The sequence below is a fragment of the Triticum aestivum genome, chromosome 6B, assembly GCF_018294505.1.
Source record: "Triticum aestivum cultivar Chinese Spring chromosome 6B, IWGSC CS RefSeq v2.1, whole genome shotgun sequence".
NCBI lineage: Eukaryota > Viridiplantae > Streptophyta > Magnoliopsida > Poales > Poaceae > Triticum > Triticum aestivum.
In genome coordinates, this window is record NC_057810.1 from 706,678,421 (window position 1) to 706,691,958 (window position 13,538).

Genomic DNA, 13,538 nt, shown 5'->3' on the forward strand with positions numbered 1-13,538 from the left:
GAGAAAAAGAGCCGGTGTTCTCCATTTTTTTTTCTCTTCCTTTTTTCATTAGTTTCAACAGTTTTTTTCCTTTGGTTTATTTTATTTCTTTTTTGGTTTTGTTTTTTGGTTTTTCTTTGGTTCTTTTTGTTTTTCATTCTGCATTTTTATATACATGACCAACATTTTATAAATACTCATTTAATATTTTTCAAATACATGATTAACATTTTTTTAAATACTTTTTAAATATTTGTTCAACATTTTTACACACATGATCAACATTTTTTTCAAACACTTGTTTAATATTTTTCAAATATTTGTTCAACATTTTACAAATACTTGATCAACATTTTATATACATGATCAACATTTTTTTAAATAGTTGTTCAACATTTTTAAAATAGTTGTTCAACATTTTATAAATACTGGTTCAATCTTGTTTTTCAAATGTTTTTTGAAGAGAGTTTTTTGTAATATATAAAAATATATTTAGAATATTTTAAAGTATAAACAATAGTACAAAAATAAAAGCAAAAAAACAAAAAATTAAAAAAATGAAAGCAGTTGTGGCCTCCTGCACTCATGGGACGGCCCAGCTCACTCGCCCCTTCGGACTAGTCTGAAGCCAAACTCACTGAAGGCGAGATATAGGCGTGCCCCATGGACCACCCTGGGTTTTTGCCATTAGGCCATGTAGGCCGATGGATTGCTTCAGCCCAAAAGAAAAACACAACGCCGAAGCCCAGAATGTTTCTTGGTATGGGTCGTAATAGATGTTCCCAATTACGTTGCTGAACCCATAAGAGTTGACCCATATCCCATTTTTTTTCTATAAAGGGCGTTATTTATTAACTCATAATGAAGCATCAAGAGGATACAAACACAATAAACACATACCTGGTCACTGCACGACTAGAATACACACAACCAACCTTAACGTGCTCACACACAGGATAATGCTAGCAGGGACCAAACACATGCGAAGGCGGAAGGAAATACAAAAGGAGCGGAAAAAGAGCAACATAGATCCTCGCCAAACAGTTGCTGGCCCCAAAGAAGACGATGCAAGCCCACACGATCACGACATGGACCCAGCCATGCTACTAGAAACCATGCACACACCAGGCAACAGCAAATCACCAAATGTCGCATGTGGAGTCAAGAATATCCGCCGATACACGAGTGATATTGATCGTGAGACAACAGAAGATACTACCGCAAAAATCTCACATTGGAGACGCTCTGGCGATCCCTAGCCTTCGAAGAAAGTGTATTCGGTGGTAAATCTAGACATGGCAAATAACCCACAAACAATACACCACGGTTCGCCACTGCATGTCGCCAACTTGAATCTGGCATGTGAAGCTAATACCATGGTCACGATCTACCTCCATCAACTTCGCCGAGCAACCATGACTTGGTCATTCGCATCGCCGTCAAACGTCACCAACACTGCCACCGCACATCACCTCCCAAAGCCAGATTGCAACGGAGAATCGTACGTTGGTACCCACCGCTATGCATCATCTCCATTCCTCAGCCACCCAAATCAAGGCACAAGAGAGACAATGAAGCGGTTGCAGCACAATACTCCCACCAGTCCACGGGTCCCTCAAGCCAAGATCATCTTCAAAATGATGCTCCGGATGGTCCTAACAAAGGTGGCATCATCGTCCAATATGAGGAAATTTGAACCTCATGTTTTCCCCTACAGCAAATGGGGTTGGGACGGGAGAAGCGCATCTTAGACGATCTATCAACGCACACCCGTTGGCACCATCGCCATCATCTTTCGGCGGCAGACTCACAACCCAATCCACCGATCGACTGGGCAGGGTCGACTACCATCACCACCGACATCGGATCTGGGTGTCATACAGACCATGGGCGCTCACGACACCTGGCCGCCGAATGTTGCCCGAGCCACCAAAAGGTGCTTGAGCCGCCAGCATCAGCTCCAAGCTACTCCCTCCGTCCCATAATATAAGAACGTTTTTGACAATAGTGTAGTGTTAAAAACGTTCTTATATTTTGGGACACAGGGAGTAGATCTGAGTCGGACGTTAGTGCCAGCTGCCATGTTTGTCTGCCACCACCGCCTCCGCATAGCGGCCATTAGGAAGGTGGCGCCAAAGTCAAGCCGGGTAGGGCACGACCGTGGCCCCGAGTATCGTGACGGCCGCTCTCTGCGTCAAAAGTCCACCTATTCACATATGTCATCCGCAACAGGACACGCCCATTTTGACACTTAACGAGTCAAGTAATTTCTTTTTGCGTATTGTAGCGGTAGTAGACAAAAAATCAGCCACAATAGGAAAAGTTTAAAAGTAAAATAAAAAACTTATTCCTTTTAAACTGTTTTTAATATTTTTTTAAATTATAAAAAATATAAAAAATTTGGTGAACATATTCTTAAAAACTAAAATATTTTTTCTAAAAAGAGAATATTTTTTGTGAACCATGAATTTTCTGAACTCTTTTGGAATAATGCAAACATGTTTTAAAAATAATAATAATTAAAAAATTTCAGAAACATTTTTATAAACTGTGATTTTGAGCAATTAAAACGTAAAAATAAAAAAGAAAAGAAAAAGAACAAATTTTGAGGCAAGAGAGAAATAGAAAATGGAAAATCAAAAATAAAAAGCGAAAAAACATGTCCCAAGACTGAAAATTGTGCAATAGGAATGTAAACAGGCCGGACCAGTTGGTGGCTGCGGCCGCAACAGTTGTGTGATTGCTCGGCACTTTAACGCAGTGAGCGACAAATAGGATTTCTTCTGTCTACTAGACGAGACCACACGCCTCGATCAGCTGCTTCATGAATCGGCCAACAAGGACATTAAGGTTTGTTTGGTAGGGTGCATGGAAGGTGCGTGAGGGCAAAAGTTCCCTACCCAACCCACTTTTGGGTGTTTGGTAGCCTACATAGAGCGTCCTCAACATGCACGAGCTCAACCCAAATACCATCATAGCATGCACGAAGAGAGAACACCCTAGCAGCCATTCGCTAATCAGCATGCACGAGCAAAGTGAGTGACGATGTGTTTAAAAAAAGGTCCATAAATTCAAAATATGGTTAGATTTTCAAAAAATGTTCAAAATTCCAAATTATGTTTAATTTTCAAAAAATGTTCATATTTTTTAATTTTGTTTAAATTTTCAAAAAAACAGAATTAAAAAATCATAATTGCACTTTTTTAAATTCCAAATTTTGTTTAAATTTTCAAAAAATATTCATAAATTTTGTTCATGTTTACATAAATTTTTCATGTTTTTAAAAAATATTTGAAATTCAAAATTGTTCGGCCTGTCTAAATATGTATAGGCTGTCAACGAAGTCTCAGCTCAGCATGTCTCAGCACATAGACCGCTACCAAACAACTGCAAATGCATGCACTAAGCATATCTACACTCAACATGTACGCAGAGGAGAACAACCGTCTTAGGTCAAGAATGATTCCAAATAAACCCTTAGTATCTCGGATAGCATATATGCAGGATTTAAAAAAATATTGTTATTATTTTAACAAATTCAAAAAATGTATGCCGTAATTCAATTTTATCAATTATATGACCCCGTCGGCCTTGCTAAGGCCAAAGACGAGCTTTTCTGTCTCCCTTAGGCCAAAAAGGAAAAGGAAAAGGCTTTTCGATCTATGTTAGACCAAAAACCGAGTGCCCAGGGCTTCGGTCATGCTTAGGCCAAAAAGGCCTCTTCAGCTTTTGCCAGGCCGAATAGTACTGCGGCCGAACACTTCGCGTAGTACTGCGGCCGAACACTTCGCGTGAACGGAAGGACAAAGTTGCATGTACTTCGGCCTAAACCAGGTCGAAGAGTACCTTTTTTTTTCTTTAATGGGCTATATGTATTCAAGGGCGTGCTGGTCGTGCAAGACTGAAAATATATATAGACTGCCAAACAAAGTCTCAGCTCAGCATGTTTTAGCATATACACTGCTACCAAACAAAAACAAATGCATGTACTAAACATGTCTACACTCAACATGCATCAGAGGAGAACAACCATCCTAGGTTGAGAATGTTACCAAACAAACCCATTAACCCAGTATCTCGGATTAGCATATATGCAGCGGAAGCCGGCCACAGGACAGGTTTCTTACGGTGGACGTCGATCCTAGCAGGTGCACTCGTGCAGCTCAGTGGAGACATAGGATCCTCTCTGGAGCAACGAATGATTGGCGGGGGCAAACGCACATGACAACAGAGCAAGTACTCCACACAACTTTATTTGGAAAGAGACGGGCTCGCTTTGGAGCTACCAATCGCCCTGGCCACAAATCAAACAAGCACGATTGTATACTAGAGTACCTACGTGTGCACGCACATACGCCATGGCTCTTCGTGGGCTCGCTTTGCCTCGGGTCGCCCTGCCAGCAGCACGCACGAGTCCGCCGATCACAGCCGGACTACGGTCAAGCCCGCTTCGTGCATTCCTCGCCGTTTGCGAACCGCAAGCTCATCGTTTGCTCGTCGTCCACTCCCTACTCGGCAACCGGCGGCAAGGTATGTACGGTATAGTCGTGCTCAAAATGTATATATGTCCCCTCCGTCATTTAGTTCTTTTTTTTTTTTGAAATGGAACACACTTGCATTCCTCTTACATACTCCGTCATTTAGTTCCGGCGTAGGAAGAAGGGGCAGCAGGGGGAGACGCGCAAGAGCTAAAGCTTCTGGGGACGTGGAGGGGGCCATTCGCGCTGCGAGTGAGGCTCGCGCTCAACTTCAAGGGCTTGAGCTATGAGTACTAGGAAGAGGACCTTGCCAAACAAAAGCGATCTTCTCCTCGAGTCCAACCCGGTGAACAAGAAGGTGCCCGTGCTCATCCACAACGGCGTGCCCATCTACGCTCGCCATGTTGGAGTACATCGACGAGGTCTACCGTGGGATGGGATCATCCCTCCTCCCCGCCGACCCCTACCAACACCTAGGGCTCGATTCTGGGCCGCCTACATTGACAACAAGGTTCATCATTTATTACCATTACTAGTGCATGTGCTAGTTTTATTAGTTTGTCGATGTAGTGTGTAATATATATTGTTTGTGTATATGCATATGTGTCTGCAGCTAGTCACTCCATGGTGGAAGATGTTTGTGGACAAGACAGACAAGGAGAAAGATGAAGGGACAAAGCAAACACTTGCAGCAGTGGAGATGCTAGAGGGGGCCCTGAGGGAATGCTCCAAGGGGAAGCCGTTCTTTGGAGGAGAAAACATCGGCTATGTTGACATTGTGTTGGGTGGTGTGGTCGCATGGATGCAAGGAACCAAGGCGCTCTGTGGTGTGGAGCTCCTTCACGCCACGAAGACTCCGCTTTTGCTGGCATGGATGGGGCGCTTTGGCAAACTAGAACCTACCAAGGTGGTTCTGCCAGAAGTCGATAGGTTGGTCGAGTTTGCAAAGATGAAACGTGCCCAAAGGACTCTAATCTAAGATGTCTGAATATTCCAAGAATAGTTGAGGATCTTAAAAGGAGTGCACAGAAGTAGTCATGACACCGGATTATTATTGTTCTCTCTGATATGTTTCTTGTGACAACGTAGAGTGTTATTATTCAGACAAGCTAGTATTTGGAGTTCAGTCCTCTACACGTAATTCCCCTCCTAGTACAAGTAGCACGGTGTCCGTAGGTTATAATTTTATGGAGTGAAAGGATTAGAGCAAAGAAATCTTGAGTTCATAACTCTATCAACGCAGTATCTAAAAAATAGTTGCAGCTTACGTCAATCCTACCCTAGATGTATGCACAAGGAAGACCGGTAAGGATCAATGATAGATTATTCTATTAGCCTTGTGTTACTACAGGATGCGGGAGCACAAGTGTTTGTCGATGTAGTGTGTAATATATATTGTTTGTGTATATGCATATGTGTCTGCAGCTAGTCACTCCATGGTGGAAGATGTTTGTGGACAAGACAGACAAGGAGAAAGATGAAGGGACAAAGCAAACACTTGCAGCAGTGGAGATGCTAGAGGGGGCCCTGAGGGAGTGCTCCAAGGGGAAGCCGTTCTTTGGAGGAGAAAACATCGGCTATGTTGACATTGTGTTGGGTGGTGTGGTCGCATGGATGCAAGGAACCGAGGCGCTCTGTGGTGTGGAGCTCCTTCACGCCACGAAGACTCCGCTTTTGCTGGCATGGATGGGGCGCTTTGGCAAACTAGAACCTACCAAGGTGGTTCTGCCAGAAGTCGATAGGTTGGTCGAGTTTGCAAAGATGAAACGTGCCCAAAGGACTCTAATCTAAGATGTCTGAATATTCCAAGAATAGTTGAGGATCTTAAAAGGAGTGCACAGAAGTAGTCATGACACCGGATTATTATTGTTCTCTCTGATATGTTTCTTGTGACAACGTAGAGTGTTATTATTCAGACAAGCTAGTATTTGGAGTTCAGTCCTCTACACGTAATTCCCCTCCTAGTACAAGTAGCACGGTGTCCGTAGGTTATGATTTTATGGAGTGAAAGGATTAGAGCAAAGAAATCTTGAGTTCATAACTCTATCAACGCAGTATCTAAAAAATAGTTGCAGCTTACGTCAATCCTACCCTAGATGTATGCACAAGGAAAACCGGTAAGGATCAATGATAGATTATTCTATTAGCCTTGTGTTACTACAGGATGCGGGAGCACAACACCTTTGGACAGTTGGAAACATGCCATGGAGACAACGGTAAAGTGTTTACATGGTACCATTATGTTCATGTAATATGATGCATGTAGGATGCGAAACACTTGGTGGAAGAGGCCAAAAATCATCATTGTCTTAGCGTAGTTGTAATAATATAATCAAAACATCGTTTCCATCCACACACACTACAACAAAAACACCACCTATGGTCGCTTTTTATTCGTCTCTACCTTCATGAACACTAGCGTTCTAAAGACGATTTTTAAGATGTTTATAGAGCGCCACAAACTTCTAATCGTACATAGCCTTCAAAAATTAAGTATTTAATTTTAATTAACTTAGAGACAATTTGTGAGATGTTTTTAATGTGCAACTCTATTCTCAGAGACGATTTGTGAGACGTTTTAATGTGCGACTCTATTCTCAGAGACGATTTGTGAGATGTTTTGATGTGCGACTCTATTCTATCTTAAACTTAAGAAAAGAGGTAAATACACATCAAGTCTTAGAACTTGTTTGATGTATAAATTTGCAAAATACGCGTTTTTGGTCGTCTAAATTGTCCTTCCGTTCATATACATATGTGGTTGTATCCCGTGCATGTGTGGCATGCCAACGTGTCAGTAGCTAGGGCGATTGTTGGGAATCGAACCCTCAACCTTCTGCGATTCGGCTCGCATAGACAGCGACTGGACCAGCTGACGTTTGACGTTTAATGAGCACAATTAGCTTTATATATGATGGATAATACTAATTAAAATAGAAATCAAAACGGAAAAGGGGTGTGCAAAAATAGGGAAGCCCGGTTGGAACCTATTGCATCATAAGCTCGTTGGATGTGTGAGCGCCAACCATTCGACTACAATGACACTTCTATAATAATAATAATAATTAAAGTGAGGTGTGTTTCTTCGAATTTTTGGTCCGTCCATCGCATAGGATTATTTTTGTCCCTTGCGAGAAGCCGCTAAAATCATATGTGTCCAAGGTGATAAAAAAAATTCTACTTAGCGACTCAAAACAAAAACCGTAGATTCTTCGAAATCACTAATTAAAGAGTACTCCTTCCAAAGATCACTCCCACCTCCCCAGGTTGCGACAAGTGACGCACAACCTATGAGTTTTCCTTTTTTTGTAGATCCATTTATTAAAAACATTTATATCTCTCAAATTGTGTGTCCAAATCTCGAACCGTTTGCATCGTTGAATTTCTCGCATCGAGATCTTTAAAACAAGACCCCGTGTTGATAGGTTTTGACGAATTTTTTCCACAAAAAACTAGTCAAAAAAGAACGGACGAAAAAACCAAACAGGAAGCATGTTTTTTCCATTCCAAAACAGGCATGGCCGCGCCTCTCACGAAAGCAAAATCGAGCCTGTCATGGAAGAAGAAAAATAGAAAACTTGTTTTTCCTGTTTCCTAGAGGCACGAGCCTTCCGCTCAGAAAAGCAAGACTGTACTTCTCGCGGAAGCAAAACGTACCTCTCGTGAAAGAAAGAAACAGAGAACATGTTTTTTTCGTTTTCGAGAGGCACGACCGTGCCTCTCGCGGAAGCAAGACTGTGCCTCTCGTGGAAGAAAAAAACACATTTTCCGTTTCCTCACGAAAGCAAAACCGTGCCTCTCGTGAAAGAAAAAAAAAACGTGTTTTCTATTTTTTCCTTCTGCGAGAGGCATGAGGTTGCTTCCATGAGAGACATGGCCGTCCCTCTCGAAAACGGAAAAACGCTTTTTTTTCTTCCGCGAGAGGCATGGTCGTGCCTCTTTCGGAAAAGGAAAAAAAACATGCTCCCTGTTCTATTTTTTTCCCGGTCTTTTGCATGAAAAAAGATTGTCAAGACCTTTCAACATGGCATCTAGTTTTAAATATCTCAACGCAAGGAATCCAATGGTGAAAATGGTTCGAGATTTGGACGCACATTTTAAGAGATAAAACATTTTGAATAAACAGATCTACGAGAAAAGGAAAAAAACTCATAGGTTGCGAACAAAATTAAGTTGAAAGAATTTTCTATGGAGTGGAAGGAAATCCCTATTTGTCGCTTTGCTGATTCGCACAGAGGCGAGTGACCGAGATGGGCCGGCCCAATTACGAGATAACGCCCGTGCTATAGTATTTTGTTTTTGGAACCTTCAAGAGGGTTCCTGGCCGGTTCTGGGAACCTTCTAGAAATTTCCTTAACCAGTTTTACTAGTTTTTCAATTTTCTGTTTCATTTTCGTTTTTTGTTTTTTGTTTTTCATGTTTCATTTTTCTCTTTTCATTTTTCTATTTCGTTTTCGATTTTCTATTTATTTTTTAATTCCTTTTCTTATTTTTTGTTTTTCCGAATTTCAAATTTTATTTGAAATCAATTTTTTCGATGTTTTCAAAAGAAATTCATTTAAAAAATGTTCACTTTTTTAGAAAAAATTTGTATTCTTTTTTTTGTTCAGGTTCCTCGTTCGCTGGAGTGGACGCACCCTATAAAGATTGATCATCAAAGCTCGTGGGTTTTCTATACCGGAAAGAGACTAAGAAGACGTCTCTTGACCGCACCGTCCAAATGTTGCACTGTTGGTTTTTGGATGTAAGAAAACAACTTATATTCTAGATTCATTTTTTGAGAGATCAACTAGATTTTTTTTAAATTTCAAATAATTTTAAATTAAAAAACATCATAAAACGGAAATATAGCGCATAATTAATGTACATAATGTTTTGGACAAATAAACTAAATTTTAGTTTGAATTTGAATAATTTTAAATTAACAAACATAGATAAAAAATAGTGCAGAATGAATGTACGAAAATTCTTTTGGAAAAATCAATGAATTTTTTGTTTGATATCCAACAATTTTAGGTTTGAAAACCTAGAGAAAAGAAAATACAGGTCAGAATGAATGTACCTAAATTTTTTTGAACAAATCAACTAATTATTGATTGAATTCAGATAATTTTTAATTTTAAATCTACATAAAAGGAATTACAGTGCACAATATATGTACGTATTGTTTTTGGACAAATCATCAAATTTATTTTTGAATTCAAATCATTTTAAATTTTAAAATTGAGAGAAAAGAAAATATAGCTCTGAATGAATGTAAGTAAATTTTTCTGACAAATCAACTAATTTTTGTTCGAATTTGAATAATCAAGATGAAAGAAAATATAGTTCATAGTGAATGTACGTAAATTTCTTTTGGACAAATCAATTATTTGTTTTAATATGAATAATTTTAAATTTGAAAAGCTAGATAAAAGAAAATGTAGGTCAAAATGAATTTACTTAAATTTGGTGAAATCATAAAATTCCAAAGAAACCAGGGGTATTTAGTGAAATCAATGAATTGTTAAACTATGTTTTTTTTATACTCTTATAATCATTGGATTTTCTTCGAAACGAGCATCGGCCTATTTGGGGGGAAATCAGGCAAAAACCGATATTAGGGCATCTTCAACACTCCGCCGTAAAACGCCAACAAAGGTTCGGATGTTTTTTGCGACCCAACACGGTGCCCAAAACGTTCACGCGTCCGAAATCCCGCAAATCGAAAAGGAAATATGGGGGAGGTTGCGTCCGTTCAGACTCAGGCCATGATGGGCAAGTCTGGCCTCAGCGGAGGCCGTGGTGTCGGACAAGGAGTACCTGGATCTCCTCCTCGAGCGGTCCCTCCATGACCCCGATCTGGCATCTCCCTGGCGGCTTTGCTACCACGTCATGGAGGAGCCGACGTCGCCGGATCGCCGTCGCGTGAAGCAGGAGTCCCCCTTGCAACCACGGCTTCTGAATTGGATGTCTAGTCAAGGAGAAGGTCAAGAAGGAGCACCCCCTCCCTGCCACGCAGCACGTTCGGCCATTTCGGCTGGTCAGTGTTACCGCCACGCTGCAGATAGCGCGACAAGGCCGTGAAGGAGGAGGATCCCTCTCTGGCGCCTCTTGCATTACCTCAGGCGCGACAGTGACGCATCACCGCGCATCACCCTGACGGAGGCCGAGAGGGCGGCGTGGGAGGAGGAGCGATGCAACACGCAGCGCCGGGCCATGTTCGTCACGTTAGACATCGCGTCGGAGTGGGTCCGCAATGACCCCAATCTTGCAGAGGCCTGGGCCCTCAACCGACATAGGACCCATGCAACATCCAAGAAAACAAAAAAGAACGCCAGCGAGAGCAGGCCAAGGTGTAAGCTAGGAGAGACTGTCAGCCAAACATAGCGAAGCATGTGCTTGACAGTAGATCAGTGTGAATCGCGAGGTGAGTGGAGGTACTGACAGACATGATTAACTGCAAAGGAGCATCGGCCACCACTGGTTCGATGACATCACCGAGGGCAAGGGCTGTCAGGGAGGCCCTCCCGATTAGGGATGTAGTGAGGATCCCCCATTGGTGAAGAAGGCATGCGGCGGCGAGCACGCCGGTAGTGAAGAATGGCGTTACCTATATATCTATAAGATGAAATCATGTACAAATACAAGGTTTACACTACTAGAAAAAGGGCTATAGATGGGATTGACACTAATGGCTCACCAGACAAGCGGTGCGCCATTAGTATATACTAATGGCGCACCACCTTCTGATACGCCATTAGAGTTGAAAGTACTAATGGCGCACCCTGCCCAAGGTGCGCCATTAGTATCAAAAATTTATTTTTTTGAACTAGTGCGCCTGTCCAAACATACTAATGGCGCATCCAGACTTAGTGCGCCATTACTAGTTACTAGTTGTAACTAGTAATGGGCGCACCTGTCGGAAAGTGCGCTACTAATGTTGTTTTTTTATTATATTTTTTATTCCTTTTTTTGCAAAACTACTAATGGCGCACTGCTCCGCCGTGCGCCATTACTAGTTTAAACTAGTAATGGCGCACTGTGGAGCAGTGCGCCATTAGTATGTTTTTTTTTGCAAATCTACTAATGGCGCACCACCAGAAGGTGCGCCATTAGTAACGCGGATTACTAATGGCGCACTTAGAGTTGGTGCGCCATTAGTAAGTGGGCAGCAACAAGATATTTTGGACAGCCTCTCCCCTACCCACACTCACTTTCTTCCCACTTTATTCTCTCCACCTCCTCCTTGTCTCGGGTGCCTCCTCTTTTTCACCTCATTGCCACCATAGATTCATTCAAATTAAGTGGTTAAATTACCTTGTTTTGATAGGTAAGTAAGGGGGGAAGCTATATTTATGTTGTTCTCCCTACAACAATGTGCACATGCATTTTTTATGGCCTAGCTAGATCTATGTATGTTCGTGGTGTTGCATATGTTTGTGGTGTCGCATATGTGTTTGTGTTTGGAGGTGTACCGGTATTTGAAATGCGATAGTTGCCAATATTTTGCCGGAATGTTGATTCATTTCCGTTTCGGTGAGAATTTTGGCATTAAGTATTCTTTTTGGTCCTATTTTTAGGGAAAGTCATGCCAAATTTTTTCTTGGTTCTAAAATATCATTTTGCTCTACCCCGCAGGCGACCATGGTCCGCACGATGACCGAAGGCATCGTGAATAGGTTTTTGAGGTCCGCGAAGGCCGAGATGCTTCAAAAGAACGAGACGGAGATAAGATGTCCGTGTCGAAGATGCAAGCTGAAGAGCCTTATTGCGGACCTGGATTCCGGGCAGGTGCGGGACCACCTGCTCTTGCGTGGTTTCATGGATGGATATCGGTGGCAAGGTGATGAAGATGACTACGAAGTCGTCCGTGAGGGCCGGGCAAGAAATGAGGAAGGGCAGCAAGACAACCACCGCGGCTCGGGCGGGCGAGAAGACGAAGAATCCCCAGGATATGATCACGAAGGTGATGCTGTACACAGTCATCATGTAGAAGATGCAGGACATGATGATGAGGAAGATGCCCGAGCAGACGACGGGCATGATCATGAAGATGATGATGCCGGCGGAGCAGACGACGCTGGACCATCGATGGGCTGGGTGCATGACCCTCATATTCAAGAGCTGCTTCTCAAGCAGACGGATAACGCAAGAGCTGCCGCCCGAGAGAAAGCCAAGATGGATCAACTTGAGTTAGACGCGGTTACTCCATTGTATGAAGGATGCAGGCCCGAGGATACCTGCCTGAAAGTAACGCTCATGGCTCTGGAGATGAAGGTAAAACACAAAATGACCGACGCATGCTTCGACGAGAACATGTCATTCTGGCACGAACGTCTTCCCAAGGGGAACAAGTGCCCGACCAGTTTGGAGGAGGCTAAGAAAATCGTGTGTCCTCTGGATTTACCGCACGTGAAATACCATGTGTGCATGAACAATTGCATCATTTATCGGGACGAGCACGCGGAGTCTACCATATGTCCGGTTTGCGGCGTCACTCGATACAAGAAGAGGAAGAACGCTCCTCGAAAAGTGGTGTGGTACTTTCCGATCACTCCTCGTCTGCAGCGGTATTTCGCGGACCCTAAGGTAGCAAAGCTCCTGCATTGGCACGCGGATAGGGAGGAGAAGAAGCGAGAAGATGACGCAAATGATCCGGAGATAGATAAAAAAGACAAGATGCTGAGTCACCCTAAGGATGCGAGCCAGTGGCAAGCGTTGAATTTCGAAGACCCAGAATTTGGGAAGGATCCAAGGAACATCGTGCTGAGCGTGAGCACCAATGGAGTCAATCCGTTTGGCAGCCAGAGAAGCACACATAGCACCTGGCCTGTGTTTGTGTGGATGTACAACCTTCCCCCCTGGTTGTGCATGAAGAGGAAGTACATTCACATGAGTATGCTAATTGAAGGGCCGAAACAACCAGGGAACGACATCAATCTGTATCTGGGGCTGCTGAAAGAGGAGCTTGACACGCTGTGGAAAACGCCAGCCAATACGTGGGACGCCGCAGAGAAAGAATATTTCCCTATGAGAGCTGCACTGCTCACGACGGTGCACGACTATCTCGGTTACGGATATCTCGCGGGGCAGGTAGTC

The 13,538-nt window shown here is 42.8% G+C and overlaps 1 pseudogene; it reads left to right on the plus strand.

Moving 5' to 3' along the window:
* Positions 1-4,337: 4,337 nt before the first annotated feature.
* Positions 4,338-6,248, plus strand: LOC123135038 (probable glutathione S-transferase GSTU6; annotated as a pseudogene).
* Positions 6,249-13,538: the final 7,290 nt, after the last annotated feature.